This window comes from Pongo abelii, chromosome 16 (genome assembly GCF_028885655.2).
Source record: "Pongo abelii isolate AG06213 chromosome 16, NHGRI_mPonAbe1-v2.0_pri, whole genome shotgun sequence".
NCBI classification, from domain to species: domain Eukaryota; kingdom Metazoa; phylum Chordata; class Mammalia; order Primates; family Hominidae; genus Pongo; species Pongo abelii.
In genome coordinates, this window is record NC_072001.2 from 28,580,238 (window position 1) to 28,605,683 (window position 25,446).

Sequence of the window (25,446 nt, forward strand, 5' to 3'; positions counted from 1 at the left end):
AAAAAAGTCCAGGACCAGATGGATTCACAGCCGAATTCTACGAGAGGTACAAGGAGGATCTGGTACCATTCCTTCTGAAACTATTCCAATCAATAGAAAAAGAGGGAATCCTCCCTAACTCACTTATATAAGGCCAGCATCATCTTGATACCAAAGCCTGGCAGAGACACAACAAAAAAAGATAATTTTAGAGCAATATCCCTGATGAACATCGATGCAAAAATCCTCAATAAAATACTGGCAAACCAAATCCAGCAGCACATCAAAAAGTTTATCCACCATGATCAAGTGGGCTTCATCCCTGGGATGCAAGGCTGGTTCAACATATGCAAATCAATAAACGTAATCCAGCATATAAACAGAACCAAAGACAAAAACCACATGATTATCTCAATAGATGCAGGAAAGACCTTTGACAAAATTCAACAGCCCTTCATGCTAAAAACTCTCAATAAATTAGGTATTGATGGGACGTATCTCAAAATAATAAGAGCTATTTATGACAAACCCACAGCCAATATCATACTGAACGGGGAAAAACTGGAAGCATTCCTTTGAAAACTGGCACAAGACAGGGATGCCCTCTCTCACCACTCCTATTCAATATAGTGTTGGAAGTTCTGGCCAGGGCAATCAGGCAGGAGAAAGAAATAAAGGGTATTCAATTAGGAAAAGAGGAAGTCAAATTGTCCCTGTTTGCAGATGACATGATTGTATATTTAGAAAACTGCATCATCTCAGCCCAAAATCTCCTTAAGCTGATAAGCAACTTCAGCAAAGTCTCAGGATACAAAATCAATGTGCAAAAATCACAAGCATTCATATACACCAATAACAGACAGAGAGACAAATCATGAGTGAGCTCCCATTCATAATTGCTTCAAAGAGAATAAAATACCTAGGAATCCAAATTACAAGGGATGTGAAGGACCTCTTCAAGCAGAACTACAAACCACTGCACAATGAAATAAAAGAGGATACAAACAAGTGGAAGAACCTTCCATCCTCATGGATACGAAGAATCAATATCATGAAAATGGCCCTACTTCCCAAGGTAATTTATAGATTAAATGCTATCCCCATCAAGCTACCAAGGACTTTCTTTACAGAATTGGAAAAAAGTACTTTAAAGTTCATATGGAACCAAAACAGAGCCCGCATTGCCAAGACAATCCTAAGACAAAAGAACAAAGCTGGAGGCATCATGCTACCTGACTTCAAACTATACTACAAGGCTACAGTAACCAAAACAGCATGGTACTGGTACCAAAACAGAGATATAGATCAATGGAACAGAACAGAGCCCTCAGAAATAATGCTACACATCTACAACCATCTGATCTTTGACAACCCTGACAAAAACAAGAAATGGGGAAAGGATTCCCTATTTAATAAACGGTGCTGGGAAAACTGGCTAGCCATATGTAGAAAGCTGAAACTGGATCCCTTCTTTACACCTTATACAAAAATTAATTCAAGATGGATTAAAGACTTAAACGTTAGACCGAAAACCACAAAAACCCTAGAAGAAAACCTAGGCAATACCATTCAGGACATAGGCATGGGCAAGGACTTCATGTCTAAAACACCAAAAGCAATGGCAACAAAAGCCAATATTGGCAAATGGGATCTAATTAAACTAAAGAGCTTCTGCACAGCAAAAGAAACTACCATCAGAGTGAACAGGCAACCTACGGAATGGGAGAAAAATTTTGCAATCTTCTCATCTGACAAACGGCTAATATCCAGAATCTACAAAGAACTCAAGCAAATTTACAAGAAAAAAACAAAGAACCCCATCGAAAAGTGGGTGAAGGATATGAACAGACACTTCTCAAAAGAAGACATTTATGCAGCCAAAAGACACATAAAAAATGCTCATCATCACTGGCCATCAGAGAAATGCAAATCAAAACCACAATGAGATACCATCTCATATCAGTTACAATGGTGATCTTTAAAAAGTCAGGAAACAATAGGTGCTGGAGAGGATGTAGAGGAATAGGAACACTTTTACACTGTTGGTGGGACTGTAAACTAGTTCAACCATTGTGGAAGACAGTGTGGGGATTCCTCAAGGATCTAGAACTAGAAATACCATTTGACCCAGCCATCCCGTTACTGGGTATATACCCAAAGGATTATAAATCATGCTGCTATAAAGATACATGCACATGTATGTTTATTGCAGCACTATTCACAATAGCAAAAACTTGGAACCAACCCAAATGTCCATCAATGATAGACTGGATTAAGAAAATGTGACACATATACAGGAATACTACACAGCCATAAAAAATGATGAGCTCATGTCCTTTGTAGGGACATGGATGAAGCTGGAAACCATCATTCTCAACAAACTATCGCAAGAACAAAAAGCCAAACACTGCATGTTCTCACTCATAGGTGGGAATTGAACAATGAGAACACCTGGACACAGGAAGGGGAACATCACACAGCAGGGCCTGTTGTGGGGTGGGGGGAGTGGGGAGGGGGGAGGGAAAGCATTAGGAGATATACTCAATGTAAAAGATGAGTTAATGGGTGCAGCACACCAACATGGCACATGTATACATATGTGACAAACCTGCACGTTGTGCACATGTACCCTAGAACTTAAAGTATAATAAAAATAAAAAACCAAAAAAAGGAAAGAAATTCTGATGAGTCTTGTTTGTCTGAAGAAGTGGCCTCCCACACACATCCCCATGGCAGTGGCCTTCCCCCCAACAGTGTATGTTATAGGCCCTTTCACCTCTGTCTGGGGAAATTAACTCTGCATTGCATGAGGAAAAGGTAATGAGCTTCCCTGAAGCAGTTGCCAAGGAATACAATGTTGCTTTTCTTCAGGCCCTACTCCAGCCACATTTTTTGCTTCCAGACCTATAACCAGTCTCAAGTCCTAGCAGGCCATAAAGGTAATACATGAAGCATGAGCCATGAGAAGGTGCACCACATTCAAACAAACTACTTGAGTTTTCTAATTTATATGAGCAGGATCTGGGAACATTTGTGGAAATGGATATTTAGGGTCAGTGTTGAATACAGTAAGAAATTCTTCTTCAAAGTTTTAGCTTGCTTAAATTTCCTTGTCCTTTGTTCCCTGCTTTCAAGGCCAGACTTCCTTACTCTCTGTGTTCCCCCTGCCCTGGTAAACAACTTTCCTGCTGGTCCTTATCTATAGAGCCCACATTCCACATCTGCTACCCACTCTGTGAATTACCCCTCCCATCGCAACAGCTACTCTCGCCGAAACTGATCTTCCTGCCTTCCTACTGGTATAACCGCATTCCTGCACTTTTCAAGTTAGCCAATTGGGTTTAGCTTAAATTGTGCAGTCCAACTCCAGCCAATGGAGGCAGGACACAGTACACAGGGATGAGTTGCGTTAGAGATAATAAAAACCTCTGCTTTCCTTTGTTCGTGTGTGCTCTCACGGTAACCAGACCTACAAGAGGCACCCTCCTGCAGGAGTAAATTTGCCTTGCTGAAGAAAATTTATATGTGAATGCTATTTTCTTTTATTTCGCGGCACTGAAAAATCTGCTTCTAACAGTCAGGATAATGGTGGAGGGAACATAAAGTTGGATGAGGACAAGTTTATTGATATGAGCCCACTAAGCAAATATTCTGCTTCAAATGTCACAGCTTGGGGATTTTGGAATGATGTTAGTAGTTTGTTGCAACGTTTGGCTGAATTCTAGTTCTAAGAGTTGTTTACCATGAACAAGTTGGAGATGCTCTATCTCTCTTTGTTTACCTTTGAGGAAGGAATTTAGAAACTTGGGGAGAGTGAAATGCTAGAGTGGATTTGTCACTGACCCACACAGAGAAGGTCCAGAAGACATACTTTTAATGATACTTTGAGAAATAGATTAGCGTGGGAAGCCCCAGTGTGTCCTAAGAACTCTGTGGTCTCTCTTCCCTATAGGCCAGATCTTATAATGGAAACCACACACATCACTTAAAATATTTAAGTGCAATGGAAATGTTGGATCTCAGGGGGCCTTGGGGCCAAGTGACAGCAATCAACCTTCAAAGGCTAGTGGGCATTATTATGTAAATGAGCAGCAAAGGCAAAGCAACAATGAGATTGTTCTGACTCCTGTATATCTGTAATGTTTGCTAGTTAGCCATGGTGTTCTTAAAAAGTAAATAGAAAGCTTTCTAAAACCTTACTTGGTCTGAAGAAGCAGAAAAAATTCAGCTCAAGTAAACAAAAGTCTAACTGGAATCATAAAAGAGCACAGAATCATAGCCCCACACTCAATTCTCACACTTCAGCCAGTTTACAGTCCCAGAACTCCTTGTAAGAAACAGCAGCCAGTTCTCCTCAAAGAAGGACACAGGTACACTACTTACATTTTATACTGTTAATCTTTCTTCTATCCTTCCTTGAAGAGATCTATTATACAAGTTTGTACCACAGTCTATCCACAAAAAAAGTGAAGAGGCAAAAAAAGTGAAGACAGTTGTTTCCATGTGAATGTTCACCAATGTGTTATCTCAGCAGAGGATGTCTGCAATAATCAAGTGGATGGGATAATGCATTCTGAGATACTTGTTATCCTCTTTCTCCAGCCACACCTGTCACTGCACCATAGGCTAATGAACAAAGTGACCATGGTGTCAGGGATGAAGATCATGCATGCTCACACCAACAGGACTTTCACTCACCAAGGCCAACCTGGCTGTGTCTCCCTCTGAGTGGCCCATCTGCCAGCTGCACGGACCAACACTGAGTCTCTGATATGACACCATTCCTCAGGGTGATCTGCAAACTACCAGTTTTTGGATGATTATGTTGGGTATCTTTCAGCAAGAAAGGGGCAGTGTTTTGCCCTTACTGGAATAGACATTTACTCTAGATGTGGATTTTACTTCCTTGAACACAAGATTTCTGCCAAAACGATAATTTGTGGACTAACAGTATGCTTTACTCATCATCATGGTATTCCACACAACACTGACTCTAAGGAACTCAAATCACAGCCAAAGTATTGCAGCAGTGGGCTTATGGTCATGAAGCTCACTGGTCTTACTGTGTTCCCCATAATCCTGAAGGAACTAGCTTGATAAATGGTGGAATAGCCTTTGGGACTCACAGTTAGCACCTTCTAGGTAACAATACTTTTCAGGGATGGGGCAAGGTTCTCTAGAATCCTGTATATGCCCTGAATCAGCAACCATTATATAATACTCTTTCTCCCCAAACCAGAATTACAGATTTAGGAATCCAGGGACAAAAATGAGAATGGCACCACTCATATTACTCTTAATATCTCCCTAGTGAAATATTTGCTTTCTGCTCCTGGAACAATATGCTCTGCTGGCCTAGAGGTCTTAATTCTAGAGAGAGGAATGTTGCCACTAAAGACCCACCAATTAGTTCATTGAACTGAATGTTAAGACTGCCATTCAGCCACACTGGGCTCCTCATGTTATGAAATAAGAGGTTAAGAAGTGAGTTGTAGTGTTTGCTGGGGTAACTGATCCAGACTACTAGGGGAAAATTGAACTAGTACTCCACAATGAAGGTATGGAAGAATATGTCCAGAATACAGGAGATCTGCTGGCACCTGCTGTGGCTGGAATATTTGTCTTTCACCAGACTCATTTTAAAAGTTAATCCCCAGTGTGGCAGTATCAAGTGGTGGGACCTTTAAGAGGTGATTGGATGGATAATGAGTGTTCTGCTTTCCTAAGTGGATCGTCTGTTAGACTAGGAAGATGGACAGACATGAGCAGAAAAGGTGGCCCTGAGAAGTGCAGTCCTGGCAAAGGAAGCCCTGGAAACTTCACTCCACTAGCAACCAGTGCCCACTGTCAATCAGAAGAAAACAATAGCCACTTCTGGACTTGTGGTTAGGCTTATCTGGCCCTAAACTGGGACTTACCTGGACCTAATGGGAGGTAACTTCAGTGGGGACTTTCCCCAGTAGCAAGCATGTGCGCTTCCCTCTTGGCTCACCCTAAAAGTGGCCTTTTGCTCATTATAATAGTAAAAAATACACCCCGACTGGAGATTTAAGATGCTATTGTGACATGCGATGCACGTACACGTACGAGCATGTATGGCCACAAGGCATGTGCACCCAGGAGACCACCCAAAACATGCTTGCTGGTAACAGCCCTTTATACACCTTTCATGAATAATCATGTAAGACTCCCCATAAAGCAGTTTCCCCAGTACTAATATTCACTGTCTCCTTTTTCTAGCAGCCTGTCCTGACTCTCAGCTTTCAGAGTGTACTGCCGCTTTAAATACACCTTGTTACTTTTTTGTTTTTTTTTTTTTTGATACAGAGTCTTGCTCTGTTGCCCAGGCTGGAGTGCAGTGGCAGGATCTTGGCTCACTGCAACCTCCGCCTCCTGCTTTCAAGTGATTTTCCTGCCTCAGCCTCCTGAGTAGCTAGGACGACAGGTACACACCACCATGCCTGGCTGATTTTTGTATTTTCAGTAGATACAGGGTTTCACCATGTTGGCCAGGATGGTCTCGATCTCCTGACCTCGTGATCCACCTGCCTTGGCCTCCCAAAGTGTTGATATTACAGGCGTGAGCCACCGCACCTGGCCAAATCTTGTTACTTCTTACCTCTCTGGCCTTAATTTTTTTTCTGTAAAAAGACAGGAAGTGAGGACCCCACACTTCCCAGTAACACATCTATTTATGGATTAATATGTTAATGGATTAATGAGTTACCAGGTCAGGGCAACTGGTGGCTTTATAAAAAGAAAAAAGATCGGTCCTACCATGCTCAGCCCTGAGCCAGGTGAGACCTGCATGATGCGACCTCAGGACTCTTTAGGGAGTCCTCACCAGCAAGAGGCTCTCACCAAATGTGGCCCCGCAACCTTGGACTTATTAGCCTTCATAACCATAAGAAATACATTTCCTGTTTTCATAAGTTACCTAGATTTTTTTGTATTCTATTATATGCAACAGAAAAGAGACTAATACAGAAAATGGGTAATGGGCAGAGGCTGGAAGACTTTGGAGAAGCAGGCTAGATAAAACCTACTTTGTTGTAAGGGTTAGATACAAGAAGACTAGGAAAAGTTTGGGAGTCCTTATAAATTGGTCAAGTGGTTGTGACAAGACTGCTGCTGACGAAAAAAGTCAAACTCTGTAAAATATTTAGAGAGATTTATTCTGAGCAAAATATGAGTGACCATGGCCCATGACACAGCCCTCAGGAGGTCCTGAGAACATGTGCCCAAGGTGGTTGGGGTGCAGCTTGGTTTTATACATTTTAGGGAAGCATGAGACAGCAATCAAATATGTTTAAGGAATACATTGGTTTGTTCCAGAAAGGCGGGACAGCTTGAAGCAGGATAGGGGGTGGGGGGTGGGGTTACAGGCTATAGATAAATTTTAGCATTTTCTGGTTGACAATTGGTTGAGTTTTTTCCAAGGACCTGGGATCAATAAAAAGGAAATATTCAGGTTAAGACAAAAGACTTTGGAGACCAAGGTTCTTTTGAAGTCTCATAGCCATTGCACTTAGAGATAATAGATGACAAATGTTTCCTATTCAGACACTTTAAAAGGTGCTACACTCTTACCTAATCTATTCAGAATTGGAAGGGCTTGACAGACAAAGGTCTAGGTATGTTAATAGAGATTCTTTACAGATGTGAATTTTCCTCCACAAAGGATGGCTTGCAGGACCATTTCAAAATGCAACAAAGAAACATGTTTTTGGAGTAAAATATTTTGATTTTCTTCCTACTTTTGTAATATTATGCCACAGTCAGGTTGGAAAGTAAGTTACGATATACAGGGTCAAATAAAACCCATCTGATGAGAATTTATAATTTGTAGGCCATGACTCCCCAGACCTTTTAGATAGGAATTTGGGCTAGATAAAAAAATCAGACTTTAGTCCTCACTGCTGATAGAAATACTGACATAAGGGCCATTCTGACAAAATGTCAGATGGAACTAAGAAACAAGATATTAGTAACTGGAGTAAAGGCCATCCCTGTTTTGACTGGGTAAAGAACGGCTGACCTGTATCCATGACCAAGGGCTTTGTGAGAGGCCTAACTACTTAGTGATGAACTAGGGAATCTGGAAGAAGTTTCTAAGCAGCAAAGTGTTCAGTCCATCGTGTGTTTACTTCCAAATGCTTCATGTGAACTGATAGAGAAAAGAAAAAAGACAAGAAAACAATTTAAAAATGTTGTAGCCTGCCCATGTGGTAGAGAATAAAAGAGCATTTCCAGGAGAAAAACCCAAGTGTGTGGCAGAGCCACAGCTTGCCAGAGATTAGCATGGCTAAATGGGAGCCAGGTGTTAATAGTCAAGACAATGGGAAGGAGGCCCCACAGCATTTCAGTCATTTTCAGGCTGCCCTCCCATCACAGGCCCAGGGGTTCTGGAGGACAGGATGGTTTCTGTGGACAAACGAAGGCACTGACCTGTGCCAAGTCAGGATGCTGCTCCCTGCATTCCAGATGTTTTGGGTAAAGTAGCCTCAGGTGGGGCTTGTGCCCCAGCTTTTGGATGCACGAGTCCTAAACCTTGGAGATGTCCCTGTGGTGCTAATTCTGTAGGCTTACAGAAAGCAACAGCTTTGAAGGCTTGGCAGCCTCCACAATTTTTTTTCGATTTCTTTGCAAGCCTGGGAACTGAGGCTGAGACTTGTCACAGGGCAGAGCCACTGCAGAAAGCCCCTAATAGAGCAATGCCAAGTGCCAACGTGGGCCTGGAGCTGCTACAAAGAGTTCCCATCAGGGAAATCCCTAGTGAAGCCATGGAAATGAAGTCACCACAGACATTCCTCACTAAGTTAATGATTAGTGGACTAGAGGAAGTAGTACCACTACCAGGACCCCAGAATTGTGAAGTCACCTACACTATGTAATGCCTGTCTGCGAAACCTTTAGTACAACCAGTAAAAACAGCCGAATGAACTGCACCAAGATAATCCATAAAGGTGATGCTGCCTGAGGCACTGTGGGGTCCAACCTCCACCCCAGTATATTCAGGAGGTAGCACATTTGGAGATTAGTTTTCAGTTAAGGAAATGATATGGGTGCTGTATTAGTCTATTCTCATGCTGCTAATAAAGACATACCTGAGACTGGGTGATTTATAAAGGAAAGAGGTTTAATTGACTCAGTTCAGCGTGGCTGGGGAGGCCTCAGGTAACTAACAATCACGGAAGAAGGGGAAGCAAACACATCCTTCCTCACATGGTGGCAGGAAAAAGAAGTACTGAGCAAAAGGGGGAAAGCCCCTTTTAAAACCACCATATCTCATGGGAACTCACTCACTATCACAAGAAGCCCCATGACAGTGGGGCTTACGGGAACTACAATTCAAGATGACATTTGGGTGGGGACAAAGCCAAACCATATCTTTCCAGCCTTGGCCCCTCCCAAATTTCATGTCCTCATATTTCAAAACACAATCATGCCTTTTGAACAGTCCCCGAAAGTCTTAGTTCATTCCAGGATTAACCCAAAAGTCCAAGTCCAAAGTCTCATCTGTGACAAGGCAAGTCCCTTCCACCTATGAGCCTATAAAATCAAAAGTAAGTTAGTTACTTCCTAGATACAATGAGGGTACAGGCATTGGATAAATACACTTGTTCCAAGTGGGAGAAATTGGCCAAAATGAAGATGCTATTGGCCCCATGCAAGTTAAAATCCAAGAAGGCAGTCATTAACCTTTAAAGTTCCAAAATGATGTCCTTTGACTCCATGTCTCACATCCAGCTCATGCTGATGAGCATGCTCTGGAGCAGCTCTGCCCCTGTGGCTTTGCAGGGTACAGCCCCCCTCCCAGTTACTTTCACAGCTGGCATTGAGTGTCTGGCTTTTCCAGGGACACGGTGCAAGCTGTCATTGGATCTACCTTTCTAGAGTCTGGAGGATGTTGGCCCTCTTCTCACAGCTCCACTAGGCAGTGCCACTGTTGGTACTCTGTGTGGGGGCTCCAACCCCACATTTCCCTTCCTCAGTGCCTTAGGAGAGGTTCTCCATGAGGGCTCTGTCAAACTTCTACCTGGACACCCAGGCATTTCCATACATCCTCTGAAATCTAGGCAAAGGTTCCCAAACCTCAATTCTTGACTTCTGTGTGCCTGCAGGCCCAACACCATGTGTAAATCACCAAGGTTTGGGGCTTGCACCCTCTGAACCAATGGCCTGAGCTGTACCTTGGCCCCTTTTAGCTGGAGCAGCTGGAGCCAAAGCAGATGGGATGCAGGGCACCATGTCCTGAGGCTGCACAGAGCAGGGGGCCTGGGCCTAGTCCACGAAACATTTTTCCCTCTAGGCCTCCAGACCTGTGATGGGTGGGGCTGCCATAAAGTTCTCTAACATGCCCTAGAGACACTTCCCAATTGTCATGGTGATTAACATTAGGCTCCTCATTACTGATGCAAATTTCTGCAGCTGGCTTGAATTTCTCCCAAGAAAATCAGCTTTTCTTTTATTTCCCATTGTCAGGCTGCAAGTTTCCCAAACTTTTATGTTGTGTTTTCTCTTGAACATTTTGCTGCTTATAAATTTCTTCTGCCAGATAGCCTAAATCATCTCTCTCAAGTTCAAAGTTCCACAGATCTCTAGGGCAGGAGCAAAATGCCACTAGTCTCTTTGCATAGCAAGAGTGTCCTTTACTTCAGTAACCAACAAGTTCCTCATCTCCATCTGAGACCACCTCAGCCTGGACTTCATTGTTTGTATCACTAACATCATTTCGGTCAAAGGCATTCAACAAGTCTCCAGAAAGCTCCAAACTTTCCCACATTTTCCTGTCTTCTTCTAAGCCCTCCAAACTGTTTCAACCTCTGCCTGTTATCCAGTTGCAAAGTCACTTCCATATTTTGGGGTATCTTTATAGCAGTACCCCATTCCTGGTACCAATTTACTGTATTAGTCCAATCTCACACTGCTAATAAAGACATACTTGAGACTGGGTAACTTATAACAGAAAGCAGTTTAATTGACTTACTGTTCGGCATGGCTGGGGAGGCCTCAGGAAACTTATAATCATGGTGGAAGGGAAAGCAAACATGTCTTTCTTCACGTGGTGGCAGGAAGGAGAAGTGCCAAGAAAATGGGGAGAAAGCCCCTTATAAAACCATCAGATCTCGTGAGAAATCACTCACTATCATGAGAACAGCAGCATGGAGGTAACTGCCTCCATTATTCAATTACCTCCCACTGGGGCCTTCCTGCAGCATGTGGGAATTATGGGAACTACAATTCAAGATGACTTGGGTGGGGACACAGCCAAACAATATCAGGTGCCAAGTTGAAAAGTGATGGGCTTGGGATGGTTAATTTTATGTATCACATTGACTGGATTAATAAATACCAAGAGAACTGGTAAAACATTACTTCTGAGTCTGTGAGTGAGTTTGGTGTGTGTGTCATTTGACTGAGGGGTAAAGATCCACCACCAAGAAAAACAAGCACCATCCAATCTCCTTGAGGCTAAATACAACCAAAAAGGCAAAATTTTTTTCCTGTCTCTCTCTCCTGGAGGAGGGATATTTCTTTTCTTGTCCTTCGACAACAGAAATCAAAGATGTCTGCCCTTAAAACTCAGGGCTTACTCAGATTTTTAGGCTTTTGGCCTTAAATTGAGAATTACCTCAAGGGCTTCCATGGTTCTGAAGATGTGATGTTGGACTGGGCCACATTACCAGCATCTCAGGGTCTTAGCTTACAGATGACCTGCCTTGGGACTTTTCAGCCTCTATAATCATATGAGCCCATGCCTAATAAATTGCCTTATCTATCTATCTATCTATCTATCTATATCCATCATCTATTGGTTCTGTATCTCTGAAAAACACAGATTATACACCAATAAATGCTTCAGCCTGCTGGTCCATCATGCATTTTCTCTCTCTTTGCTCCCCTTGACCCCTGCTGCTTGGGAGTGTTTGTTTCAGAGAGTTCTCCCCTTCCCATTGGCCCTCCAAAGAATGCTGCCCTCTTCTCTCCAGGATCCGTTAGTCATAAACTGAGGGATATTTCATGCCTTTTGTTGTGTTGTCTCTTAGGTGTCTCACTTGACCAACATACTTGGACCTCATGATTTTGTCCCACTCAGTACTCTTAAAGAGTGTCTACTTTGGTAGGGATAAACTGAACATGGGTCAGAAAGGAGCCATAAGGATGTATTCCAATATAAATGGGTATTCTGTGAGAGAGAAACCTGGTTACAGGTCAGACAATTAGACATTAGGCCATCCACCAGCATAAATAAGCATCCCATGAAAAGCATACCGTGAAAATTCAGTACTAAACCCTTGAGTCTTGTTGGGCAGGGCTATAGTTTATAGCCATGATCCAGAGAGAAACCTCAAAAGCAAACAAGAAATGACAGAAATAAAACAAATACGGTGAGATAATTAGTCTATAGTTCAAGTTATACATTGAGGAGGAAGATAGACATGGCACTGAGTTACATGAAAGTTTGTATTGCAGTGGTAGCTTCCTAAAAACAGAAAAATCTGTAGCATGAGAATTCCAGTCCTAATCAAATATGAACAAAGATACCTAAAAATTACAGTCCAACTCAAATATTTATTTATTTGAGACAGAGTGATGCCATTTTGCCCAGGATGCAGTGCAGTGGCTATTCACAGGTGCAACCATAGCAAACTATGACCTCAAACACCTGGTCTCAAGTGATCCTTCTGCCTCACGCTTCGTAGCAGTGGGGACTGCGGACACATGCTACCACGCCTGGCCAGATCCTATTCTTAAATCCAGAAAAGTTGCATAACTATAAATTTTTCTTTCTCAGTTGTCTTTATGATCATATAGATGATAATCATACAAACCACTTCATAAATAGTCAAGGCAAGTGTAGATGCATTATGGTATTCATAAAATATTCTGCTCTGGGCCGGGCGCAGTGGCTCACGCCGGTAATCCCAGCACCTTGGGAGGCCGAGGCAGGTGGATCACGAGGTCAGGAGATTGAGACCAGCCTGGCTAACACAGTGAAATCCCATCTGTACTAAAAAATACAAAAAATTAGCCGGGCATGGTGGCAGGCGCCTGTAGTCCAGCTACTTGGGAGGCTGAGGCAGGCGAATGGCGTGAACCTGGGAGGTGGAGCTTGCAGTGAGCCGAGATCGTGCCACTGCACTCCAGCCTGGGTGACAGAGTGAGACTCTGTCTCAAAAAAAAAAAAAAAAAAAATCTGCTCTGCCCACTTGTTACTCTGGCCAACTCTAGTTTTGGATAATTGAGAAAATAAATGGGCTTTGGTACTTCTTAAATAATAGAGTAAATGAAAAATAAATTCATATAATTCATAATTTATAATGTTTACTATATTTGCACCCAGAGGTTAAGGTTCCAGGAAGAGTCAGTTAAGTTTAGACCAAGTTATGATGTCAAATATTTGAATTATGTCTCTATTCCTTAATTTTGAAATAAATTTATATTTATAGAAAGTTAAAAAATATTATATAGGATTTCATCTACCCTACAACTTCCTTTAATGTTGACATCTTATATAACCATAGATAGAATATGTATGAAAACATGGAAATTGATAAAGGTATAAAACTACTAACTAAAGTACAGACTTTATTCATATTTTACCAGGTTTTCTACTGTTGTCATTTTTAAGTTTTTGGATTCACTCCAGGATAACACATTATACTTACTGTCAGATGCATTACTTATTTGTTGCCCCATAGCCAGTTACCACATAACTCAGAGGCTAAAAAAACCACACATACACATTACTCACAGTTTCTCTGGGTCAGGAATCCAGACGTAGATGTTGCTGAGGACTCACCTGAAGTATCAGCTGGGGAGGGATCATCTTCCAAGCTTATAGTGGTTCTTAGGAGTCAATTGTTGCCCAGGTAGAGAAGACTTCAGTGGTAACTTTCTCTTGACCCATTAAAAACTTAATAATGATCCTTCATTAATTCTTCATAAAAGAAAATAAAAACAACAGAGGAGAGATTACTGCCTAATGCATTCTATGAGGCAGATTACTCTGATATTACAACTAGACACAGAATTTTAAGAAAGGAAAATTGTAGGCTGGGCATGGTGGCTCACATCTGTAATCCCAATACTTTGGGATGTTGACGTGGGTGGATCATCTGAGGTCAAGAATTTGGGACCAGCCTGGCCAATATGGTGAAACCCCATCTCTACTGAAAATACAAAAATTAGCTGAGTGTGGTGGCGGGTTCCTGTAATCCCAGCTACTCAGGAGGCTGAAGCAAAAGAATTGCTTGAATCCAGAAGGCGGAGTGTGCAGTGAGCCAAGACTGTACCACTGCACTCCATCCATCCTGGGCAACAGAGAGAGACTCCATCTCAAAAATAAATAAATAAATAAATAAATAAATAAATAAATAAATAAAAAGAAGAAGAAGAAAGGAAAATTGTAGACCAATATGTCTTATGAATACTGAGGCAATAATCCTCAAAGAAATAACCAAATAATTCAGGTTCCTAAAACACATTTATACACTCTGACTAAGGGTACTTATGTCAGGATTGTAAGTTTGATGAAATATATAAAAACAATTAGTGTAATACATTTTATTAATAGATGGAAAAACAAAAGCCTCATGATGACCTCCAAGGATATGTAACAAGCATTTGAAAAATCCCAAACTTACTCATGGTAAAAACATGAAAAACTTATGCATGAAAGGGAATGTTCTTTACTTGAAAACAGACATCCATGAAAAGCTCACATAACAACACATGGTATTAAGAAAGTCTCAGTAATTTTTCCAAGATTAAAAACTCAACAAGTTTATCCACTACCACCATTCTATTATAAAGTGTAATTGAGGATATAGTCAATAAGTTATGCTAGAAAAATAAATATAACACTATCAGAATTAAAATAAATGGATCAGGCTGGGTGATGTTGCTCACGCCTGTAATCCCAGCACTTTGGGAAGCCGAGGCAGGTGGATCACCTGAAGTCGGAAGTTCCAGACCGGACTGGCATGGTGAAATCCCGTCTCTACTAAAAAAATACAAAAGTTAGCCAGGCATGGTAGCAGGGGCCTATAACCCCAGCTACTCGGGAGGCTGAGGCAGGAAAATCACTTGAACCTAGGAGGTGGAGGTTGCAGTGAGCCGAGATCGTGCCACTGCACTCCAGCCTGGGCAACAGAGCAAAACTCCATATTAAAAACGAAATAAAAGAAATCAAACTGTCTCTATGTGCCAGTAAAATGATCTAGTATATACAAAATCCTAAGGAATCCACTAATAAAAGATTAGAACATGAAATTCAGTAATGTAGTACACAAGGTCAATAAAAAACAAATGCATTCTATTATACTGCAAATCAGCTGAAAAATGAAACTCAAAAAACAATTCCACTTAATATAGCTGGGAACCCTGTACAAGGCAACTGTACACTGGGCCTCATTCCTGGCCCCCAGTGATTTCTGAGGAAGGGGTGAGTTGAACAGGCAAGGAGTGATCTACTCTTACCATGGCCATCTGGAATCCTGGCAGCACCCCATGACCACCAAGGACACTAGAGCTTGCAGGGAGAGCTGTTTAGAGAGGTAATAAGGGTAGGACTCCAGCCTGTGTAGAACCCAGAGGGTTTGTTGCTGGAATGTCTGTAGTGGAGCACAAGCAGGGATGTCCATTACCCAAGGCTCACCGTGCTCCCCTAGGAGACTTCAGTCTTAGGTTAACTGTTGGACTTGAACACACTAGGGTTATCTTGCCTGTGAGATGGGGCTATTCCAATCTCAGTGACCCCTATCTGCTGGCTTCTCCTAGAGCCCCAGCTTGGCTGCACTCGCTTGCAGTGCAGCCTCACATGCCTAACTAAGCTGTCTCCCAGGGGCCCACATCATACCTGCTTCACTGCAGCCTGTGCTAGACTGTCAGGGAGTTCCAGCAGAGTGGTCCCTGTTGACATACAACCAGTCCACCCACACCCAAGCCTGACTACAGCCTCCCCCATGCCACTTTGCTGGCATGCACTTGCCCACAGTCACCTTGCTACCACTTTGCCAGCACACGTGTGCATGTGGACAGACCTCACCTTCTCTCCTCCACCTGCCCGTGTGTGCACATGCACCTCTCTGGGCCACTGCTGCTGGCATGAGTGCACTCCCTGCCTCCCCCTGACTGTGTCGCTGTTGCTGGTGTGAATGTACCCATGGGGGCCAGCAGTCCAGCAACCACCAGTGCCCTATCCCAGCTGAGGTATGTGCTCTTCAGTGTGCTGCCACTGCTGCTGACATGTGCAAATGAGCATGGATTCTACCATCGCCACCCTGATAGAGTGCTTTAGCCAGCACCACCCATCGGAGTGTTCTGGCCAGTCGTTCGTAAATATCTTGCCCTTCCAGTGCAGCAGGTTCCTAACTTTGACAGGACAGAGAACAAAGCTGGAGGCTGGATATCAGCCTCACAGAGCTACAGCACACATCCCAGGAGTACTGAACTCAGCCTAAAATCTTCCAGAAATAAAGCCAATTGACTTAACCCACCATATACCACGATCAAATCCCCAGGGGCATCAAAGAAGATAAAAGCAAAATAACTCATCCAAAGGACAATAATTACAAAGACTGAAGGAACATCAGCCCACTTCCCAAATAATGGTTCTTAACCAGGTTGAAATGGCTGAAATGACAGAAATAGAATTCAGAACATGGATAGGAACAAAGATAATCAATATTCAGAAGAAAGTCAAAACCCAGTCCAAGGTTTCTAAGGTATAAAATAAAATGATACAAAAGATAAAAGACAAAATTGGCATTTTAAGACATAACAAAACTCATTTGATAGAGCTGAAAAAAATCACTTCAAGAATTTCAGAATATAATGGCCACTATTAACAGGAGAATCAACCAAGCACAGAAAAGAATCTCAGAGGCTGGGCGCGGTGGCTCACGCCTGTAATCCCAGCACTTTGGGAGGCCAAAGCGGGTGGATCACGAGGCCAGGAGATCGAGACCATCCTGACTAACACAGGGAAACCCTGTCTCTGCTAAAAATACAAAAAATTAGCTGGGCATGGTGGCGGGTGCCTGTAGTCCCAGCTACTCAGGAGGTTGAGGCAGGAGAATGGTGTGAACCTGGGAGGCGGAGTTTGCAGTGAGCCGAGATCGCGTAACTGCCCTCAAGCCTGGGCGACAGAGCAAAACTCCATCTCAAAAAACAAAAATAAATAAAGAATCTCAGAGCTCAAAGACTGGTTCTCCGAAATACCTCAGATGAAAATTTTTAAAAAGGTGAAAGAATAATACACAAAACCTCCAAGAAATATGAGATTATGTATAGAGACCAAATTATGGCTTATTGGTGTCCCTGAAAGAGAAGCAGTGAAAGAAAGCCACTTGGAAAATATTCCAGAATATTATCCAAGAAACTTTTCCCAAGCTTGTTAGAGAGACCAACATTCAAATTCAGGAAATTCAGAGAAATTCTGTCAGATACTACACAAGACGACCATCCCTAAGACACTTAGTCAACAGATTCTCCAAAGTTGAAATGAAAGAAACAATGTTAAAGGCAACTAGAGAGAAGGTGCAGGTTACCCACAAAAGGGAACATTATCACATTAACAGTCGACCTTTCAGCAGAAACCTTACAAGCCTGAAGATACTGCAGGAAGTGGGGGTGACGGGGTGGGGCAGGCTGTATATTTAGCATTCTTAAAGAAAAACATTTCAACCAGGAATTTCACATCCGATCAAACTAAGCTTCAGAAGTGAAGGAGAAATGAGATTATTTTCAGACAAGCAAATGCTAAGGTAATTCATTGCCACCAGACCTGCCTTACAAGAGACCCAATGTGAGTGCTAAATATGGCAAGGCCATTACCAGTCACTACAGAAACACACTTAAGTGCATAAAGCATTAACACTATAAAGTAACCATACAAAAAAAGTCTGCATAATAACCAGGTAACACAATCACGGGATTAAATCTATACATATCAATATTAATCTTGAATGTGAACAGGCTAAATTCCCTAATTAAAAAGTACAGAGTGGCAGGTTCAGTACAGAAGCAAGACTCAACTGTATGCTGGCTTCAAGAGATCCACTTCATACGTACTGACACTCAGGCTCAAAGTAAAGGGATGAAGAAAAATCTACCAAGCAAATGGAAAATAGAAAAAAGCGGAGGTTACTATTCTAATTTCAGGCAACAAAAAGACTAAAAAAATAAAGATAAAAAGACAAAGAAAGGGTAAAGGGTTCCATTTAACAAGAAGATCTAACTATGACAAATATATATGCACCTAACACTGAAGCATGCAGATTCATAAAACAAGTTCTTAGAGACCTAGAAGACACTTTGATAATCACAAAATAATAGCTGCAGACTTCCAAACCCCACTGACAGTATTAGACAGACCATCAACTTGGAAAACTGATGAAGATATTTATGACCTGAAGTTGACACTTAACCAAATAGACCTAATGAACATCTAAGGAACACTTCACCCCAAAACAACAGAATATACATTCTTCTGAACACATGGCACATACCCTAAAATTGAACATACACTCAGAGATAAAACAATCCTCAGCAAATTAACAAAACTGAAATTATACAAACCATATTCTCCAAATAGAAACCAATACCAAGAAAATCACTCAAAACCATACAGTTACATGGAAATTAAGCAACCTTCTTCTGAATGATTTTTGGGTAAATAAAGAAATTAAGGCAGAAATCAAGAAATTCTTTGAAACTAATGACAGCAAATATACAACATACCAGAATCTCTGGGACACAGATAAAGCAGCATTAAGGGATAAGTTTATAACATTAAACACCCACATCAAAAAGTTAGAAATATCTCAAATTAACAATCTAATATCACTCTTAGAGGCACTAGGGAAACAAGGACAATCAACCCCACAGCTAGGAGAAGACAAAAAATAACCAAAATCAGAGCTGAGCTGAAGGAAGTTGGGATGTGGAAAACCATATGAAAAATGACACAAGAACAAAAAACCAAACACCGCATATTCTCACTCATAGGTGGGAATTGAACAATGAGAACACTTGGACACAGGAAGGGGAACATCACACTCTGGGGACTGTTGTGGGGTGGGGGGAGGGGGGAGGGATAGCTTTAGGAGATATACCTAATGCTAAATGACGAGTTAATGGGTGCAGCACACCAGCATGACACATGTATACATATGTAACTAACCTGCACATTGTGCACATGTACCTTAAAATTTAAAGTATAATAATAATAATAATAAAAAAGAAAAACCACACAAATTTAGAAGTTGTTTCATGGAAAGAAACAAGATTGTGATATAATTTGGATCTGTAACCTCGCAAAATGTCATGTTGAATTGTAATCCCCAATGTTGGAGATGGGGAATGGCTGGAGGTGATTAGATCATGGAGGTGGTTTCTCATGAATGGTTTAGCATCATCCCCTTGGTGCTGTTCTTGTGACAGTGACTTATCATGAGATATGGAGCATCTCCCCTTCTCTACCCCTTGCTCCTTCTCTGACCATGTATGATGCCTATTCCTCCTTTGCCTTCTGCCATGATTGGAAGCTTCCTGAAGCCTCACCAAAAGCAGAAGCCACAACTTGAACCATAAGCCAATTAAACCTTTCTTCTTTATAAATTACCCAGCCTCTTTATGTCAATGTGAGAATGAACTAAGATAAAAATTGTTACTGGGGAGTGGGACGTTGCCATAAAAATACCTGAAAATATGGAAACAGCTTTGGAACTGGGTAATGGGCAAAGGTTGGAAGACTTTAGAGGACTCAGAAGAATACAGAAAAATAAGGGAAAATTGGAAACTTCTTAGAGACTTGAATGATTGTGACCCAAATGCTGATAGTCATATGAACAGAGATGGCCAGGCTAATGAGATCTCAGGTGGAAATGAATAACTTATTGGGAACTGAAGCAAAAATCACTTTTGTTATGCCTTAGCAAAGAACTTGGCCACATTGTGTCCTGGCCCTAGGGATCTGTGAAACATTGAACTTAAGAATGATGATTTAGTGTATCTGGTGGAATACATTTCTAAGTAGCAATGCATTCAACATGAGGCCTGCCTGCTTCTAACAGCCTGTGCCTATGTGCGTGAGCAAAAAATGACCTAACACTGGAACTTATATTTAAAGGGGAAGCAGAGTGTAAAAGTTTGGAAAATTTGCAGCCTACTCATATGGTAGAAAAGTAAAGCCACTGCTTCAGAGGGTGTGAGCTATAAGCCTTGGTGGCTTCCACATGGTGCTAAGCCTGCAGGTACACAGAGTGCAAGAGCTGAGGCTTGGCAGCCTCCACCTAGGTTTCAGAGGATGTATGGAATATATGGAAAAGTCTGGGTGTCCAGGCAGAAGATTACTGCAGGGGCAGAACCCTCATGGAGAACCACCACTAGGGTAGTGCAGACATGATATGTTGGGTTGGAGTCCACATGCAGAGTCCCTGCCTAGTGGAATCTTGAGAAGGGGGCCACAGTCCTCCAGACTCTGAAATGGTAGGCCCACTGAAGCTTGCACGTTGTGCCTGGAAAAGCCACAGGCACTCAACACCAGTCCACGAGAGCAGCCACAGTGGCTAAACCTTGCAAAGCCACAGGGGCATGGCTGTGAAAGGCCTTGGGAGCCCATCCCTTGTATCAGTGTGCCTTGGATATGAGACCTGGAGTCAAAGGATATTATTTTTGAGCTTTAAGATTTAATGACTACCCTGTTGGGTTTCAGACTTTCATGGGGCCTATACCCTCTTTCTTTTGGCTGATTTCTCCCTTTTGGAACAGGAATGTTTACCAAATGCCTATAGTTCCACTGTATCCTGGAAGTAACTAGCTAGGTTTTTTGTTTGTTTGTTTGTTTTTTGACACAGAATCTCACTCTGTCTGCCCAGGCTGGAGTGCAGTGGCGTGATCTTGGCTCACTGCAACCTCTGCCTCCTGGGTTCAAGCAACTCTCATGTCTCAGCCTCCTGAGTAGCTGGGATTACAGGTGTGTGCCACCATGCCTGGCTAATTTTTTTTTTTTTTGGTAGAGACAGGGTTTCACTATGTTGACCAGGCTAGTCTCGAACCCCTGACCTCAAGTGATCTGCCCACCTTGGCCTCCCAAAGTGCTGGGATTAGAGGCATTAGCCACTATGCCTGGCCTAAATCGTTTTTGATTTTACAGGATCATAGGTGAAAGGGACTAGCCTTGTCCCAGAGGAGACTTTGAACTTCTGAGTTAATGCTGGAATGAGTTAAGACTTTGCAGGAATGTTAGGAAGGCAAAATTGTATTTTGCAAAGTGAGAACATGAGACTGGGGATCCAGGAGTGGAATGATATGGTTTTGATCTGTGTCAACAACAAATCTCATGTCAAATTATAATCCCCAATGTTGGAGGTGGGGCCTGCTGGGAGGTGATTGGATCATGGGGGCAACTTCTCATGAATGCTTTGTCACCATCCTTTTGGTGCTGTTCTTGCAATCGTGATGTGAACATATTAGGTTAGTGGCAAGTAAAATCAGATTAAATTGAATACAGTTTCAATTATATTAATACCAATAACTAGAAAAAAGCATAGTACCCATTCTGCAGAAAGTGTGGCAACAAATCTAGGTCTAGCGACAATTTGGAATAAGTTTGGCGATTGTGTGTAATTGTAACTCTCCTCTTTTCCTGCAGTCCAATAAGTATTTGCATGTCCATTGGCCACCATGCCCTCATGGGAGACAGTGGTGTCATTAAGCCTAGTGCTTACTTTGTAAGGTATAATGGTTGTGTCATTTTCTTCCTTATCCTTTAAGAGGCTTAAAGTTATCTGATTAAATTAAGAGTGGAAGTTGCTCTTATTGACTTTCTTGTTGATTTACATTAAAACGTGTCAGGCTAACAAGTTGTTGAAATGTAATTATTTTATCCAAAGTTTTAAATTATTTTTATAGTAGTCAATTAAATCTCTCGATATATCCTGCTCCTATGGGACTATAGAGTGGGTGAAAAGTCCATTCTATATCCCATTTTATCTGCCAATGCCTGTGTAATTCTTCATGCAAAATGAGTTCCCTTATCACTTTCAATTATTTTAGGATTCCATAGTGAGCTATCATATATTCTAAGGCTGAGATGGTACATTTGGCAGATGGATGGCTAACCACTATTATTAGGTTAATCTCTGCATATGTATCAACCATTGTTACTGCATATTTTTATGGCTGGGATAATTTAATGATCCTATAATATCTACCTGGAAGCACAAGTTGAAGGTGCTAGGTTCATACCTATCTATGGATGTAGAATAGCTCTACTTTAGATCAGCTTTACATTGCTCACAATTAGCTTTGGCCTTTTGAATTTTGGTGCCACCTTGCTTTCAGTTTCTCATGGCCACCTGTACACTGAGCATGAGCCTAATCTCTTTTTTCCTTATGTAGTTATAGTTGTGTTTATGGGGTGTCAGCTGCTTTTGGTGTCGTTTAACTTTAAAGTCATCTCCCTATTTAATTATAATTGTTTGGTACTTGTGGTATTTCCCATTCCTTGTCTCATTTTCTTTTGAGTTGAAGATGTAGTACTGAATATCATGAGTTTTCTGATTTTTTGTGTAGCTTTAATTGGGGTATGTTTTGTGTGTTAATGGTTATGATTTCTGATAATGCATCTACATGGTTATATGATTTTGTGGTTTCTGAATCATCTTTTTGCTGCACCAATATAAGAATATCATAATTCTGTTTCATAATTCACATAGTTCCTCCCAATAAAATTTGGACCATACACTTTTAGAATTATTTTTAAAATTATTTTGTTTCCATGTTTGTAATCACCGGGTTATGCCATTTGGAACTGTCATGAGTCTGCGAAAATGTAAATTTTATTTTGATTTTCTGATACTGAGTGTCTGACTGCTAGAATACCTGCAATCAGTTCTGCATGTTGTGCAGACAGTAATTGACCTGCCTCCTTCAGGATTGTGTGGTCCTGGTGTCTGAGCGCTGCTTTGTCCACTGGGTCTGGCCTTGGGTCACAGAGGCTGATCCGTCTGTAAACCAGGTGTTGGGCAAGACATTTAGACAAGACAAGGCCCCATTTTCCTAGATTGGCATGGATTGTCCCTGTGCTTGGAATACATTCTGCCAAGCCTATTTCAGTCTTGACAGTCTCCTCTGTACGGAGACCTGGTTGACCCTTAAAGACAGTGTCTCTACCATGGATTTACCATTTCTATGTAGGCAATGTTGATCAATTTTATCCAGTGAAGGAGAGGCATGTGGCATCTAATTGTAATGTTGTTGCCAGTCACAGGCTCCGTTTCTTAAGGCTTCATGCCTAAGCCATATGTATTTTCCAAATAGGCTGAATTTGTTCTTAGAGTATGGGAATTTTATTGTCCAAAATCCCACTGGTAGAAAGGTTTTAGAACTTGGTTTCTTTTTACACGGTGACCATGGACCGTGTTCTACGTTCATCACTCTTTAGAATTTCCAACCAAGTTGTGAATCAGAAGATGCATAATGCAGAGCTTGGGATGTGGTTAACGTAGTCTTTGAGTGATTCAAGTGCTTATGCTTGTTCTCGTCTCTAGTGGAAATTTTGGGATTTTCTAGTTATATATTGGTTTTAGGATGATGTTTCAAGAAGATATATGTTATCTCCAGTTACCAGATAAAAACCTATTATTCTTTGTGCTTCCTGTTTATTGGTGCCCTAAGGGCTTTTATCATTGTGGTCATTATTTTTCTCCCTTCTGACAACCACTGTACTCTTAAAAATTTACAACTGGTGTCCGGGCCTATGGTTTTCTCTATATTAATAGTCCATCTCAGTGATCTTAAGTGTGTTACTAATTGTCACGTTTCCTGTTTAAGATTCTGCTGGTCATTGTTTTAGCACTGTAATGTAATCTATGTATTATATTATTAGTGATCTGTATTTTAATTGGTTTATATGTAATGATAAAATGGAGTGAGCTATTTAAATATCCTTGCAGTGAGCTTTTAAATTGGTATTGTTTGCCTTCGTAGGTGAAAGTGGTATATTCCTGGCTTTCCTTAACTATTGGCATGGCAAAGAGCATGTCTGAAATATCTGTGGTTACATAGTAGTTTCCATTGTACTCAGTGATCTTATTAATGACTTCTTCAACATCTGGTAATTTCCTGTCATTTTAGTTGAGACTTTATTTAAATTTTTCTAGTCAATAGCTACCATGATTTCAGAACAGGCCATAATGGAAAAGTAATTTGAAATGCCCATTGTAATAATATGTTCTTTGAGGATTAACAGAATTTTGCTGTTACTTTTTTTATATCCTCCCTTTAATGGGTATTGTTTAGTGCATGTAGCCTGGTGGGTTGTAGACAGTGTTAGAGGTTTCATTTTAGTCTGTGATAGGTTAGAGAATTTTCACTCCTTTAGTTCCTTTTTTTTTTTTTGAGACGGAGTCTCGCTCTGTTGCCCAGGCTGGAGTGCAGTGGCGCGATCTCGGCTCACTGCCAGCTCCGCCTCCCAGGTTCACGCCATTTTCCTGCCTCAGCCTCCCTAGTAGCTGGGACTACAGGCACCCACCACCATGCCCGGCTAATTTTTTGTATTTTTAGTAGAGATAGGGTTTCACTGTGCTTGCCAGGATGGTCTCGATCTCCTGATCTTGTGATCAGCCCGCCTCAGCCTTCCAAAGTGTTGGGATTACAGGCGTGAGCCACTGCGTACAGCCTCCTTTAGTTTCTTAATAGGCCGCCATAGGTTAAAAAGTTTTGGAATCGGATACATTCCCATTATGTTTTCTAATTTTGGTGAACAGTATAAAGTGCAAGCAATAAGTTTAGGTAATAGATTGTATAGAAGCAGAAATTTAGGAGCCTCCAGTTGTTTCCTCCAAGTACTTTATATGGACGTTTGTGTCAGAGTGTGCTGCATTGTATCTAATAAGGCTTATTTGTAATCTGGTGTCTAAAAGAAATGTGTATATATGTGCATATTTATTTGTATAGCTATTGTATATCTGTTCTGTTATCCTTAGGTTTGAGCACTTTAGCCCGTACTTGGAGGGATTTCTAGTTGTTTAATTTTGTCTTTTGTTGTTTCTGTTTTTTAAATTTGTTGGTTCAGACTTGGACGATTGGAAGGTTTTTTTTTTTTTTTCATGGCGTTTCACTCTTGTCCCCCAGGCTGAATTGCAATGGTGCCATTTCAGCTCACTGCAACCTCCACCTCCCAGGTTCAAGCGATTCTCCCACCTCAGCCTCCTGAGTAGCTGGAATTACAGGCATGTGCCACCATGCCTAGCTAATTTTTGTATCTTTAGTAGGGATGGGGCTTCGCCATGTTGGCCAGGCTGGTTTTGAACTCCTGACCTCAGGTGATCTGCCTGCCTTAGCCTCCCAAACTATTGTGATTGCAGGCATGAGACACCGCACCTGGCTAGATGTTTGGAAGATATTTACTCACTATTTTGGCATCTGGGCTGGGCCTTAAATAGCCCTGTT

At 41.6% G+C, this 25,446-nt stretch overlaps 1 long non-coding RNA gene across 2 annotated transcripts in view; it reads right to left on the reverse strand.

Moving 5' to 3' along the window:
• Positions 1–25,446, reverse strand: part of LOC134760253 (uncharacterized) — a 118,747-nt gene that overhangs the window by 39,250 nt on the left and 54,051 nt on the right. For both annotated transcript variants that reach the window (XR_010137432.1, XR_010137431.1), the window contains one exon: positions 13,787–13,924. This is a non-coding gene — a long non-coding RNA (uncharacterized LOC134760253). The remainder of the gene's footprint in view (positions 1–13,786; positions 13,925–25,446) is intronic.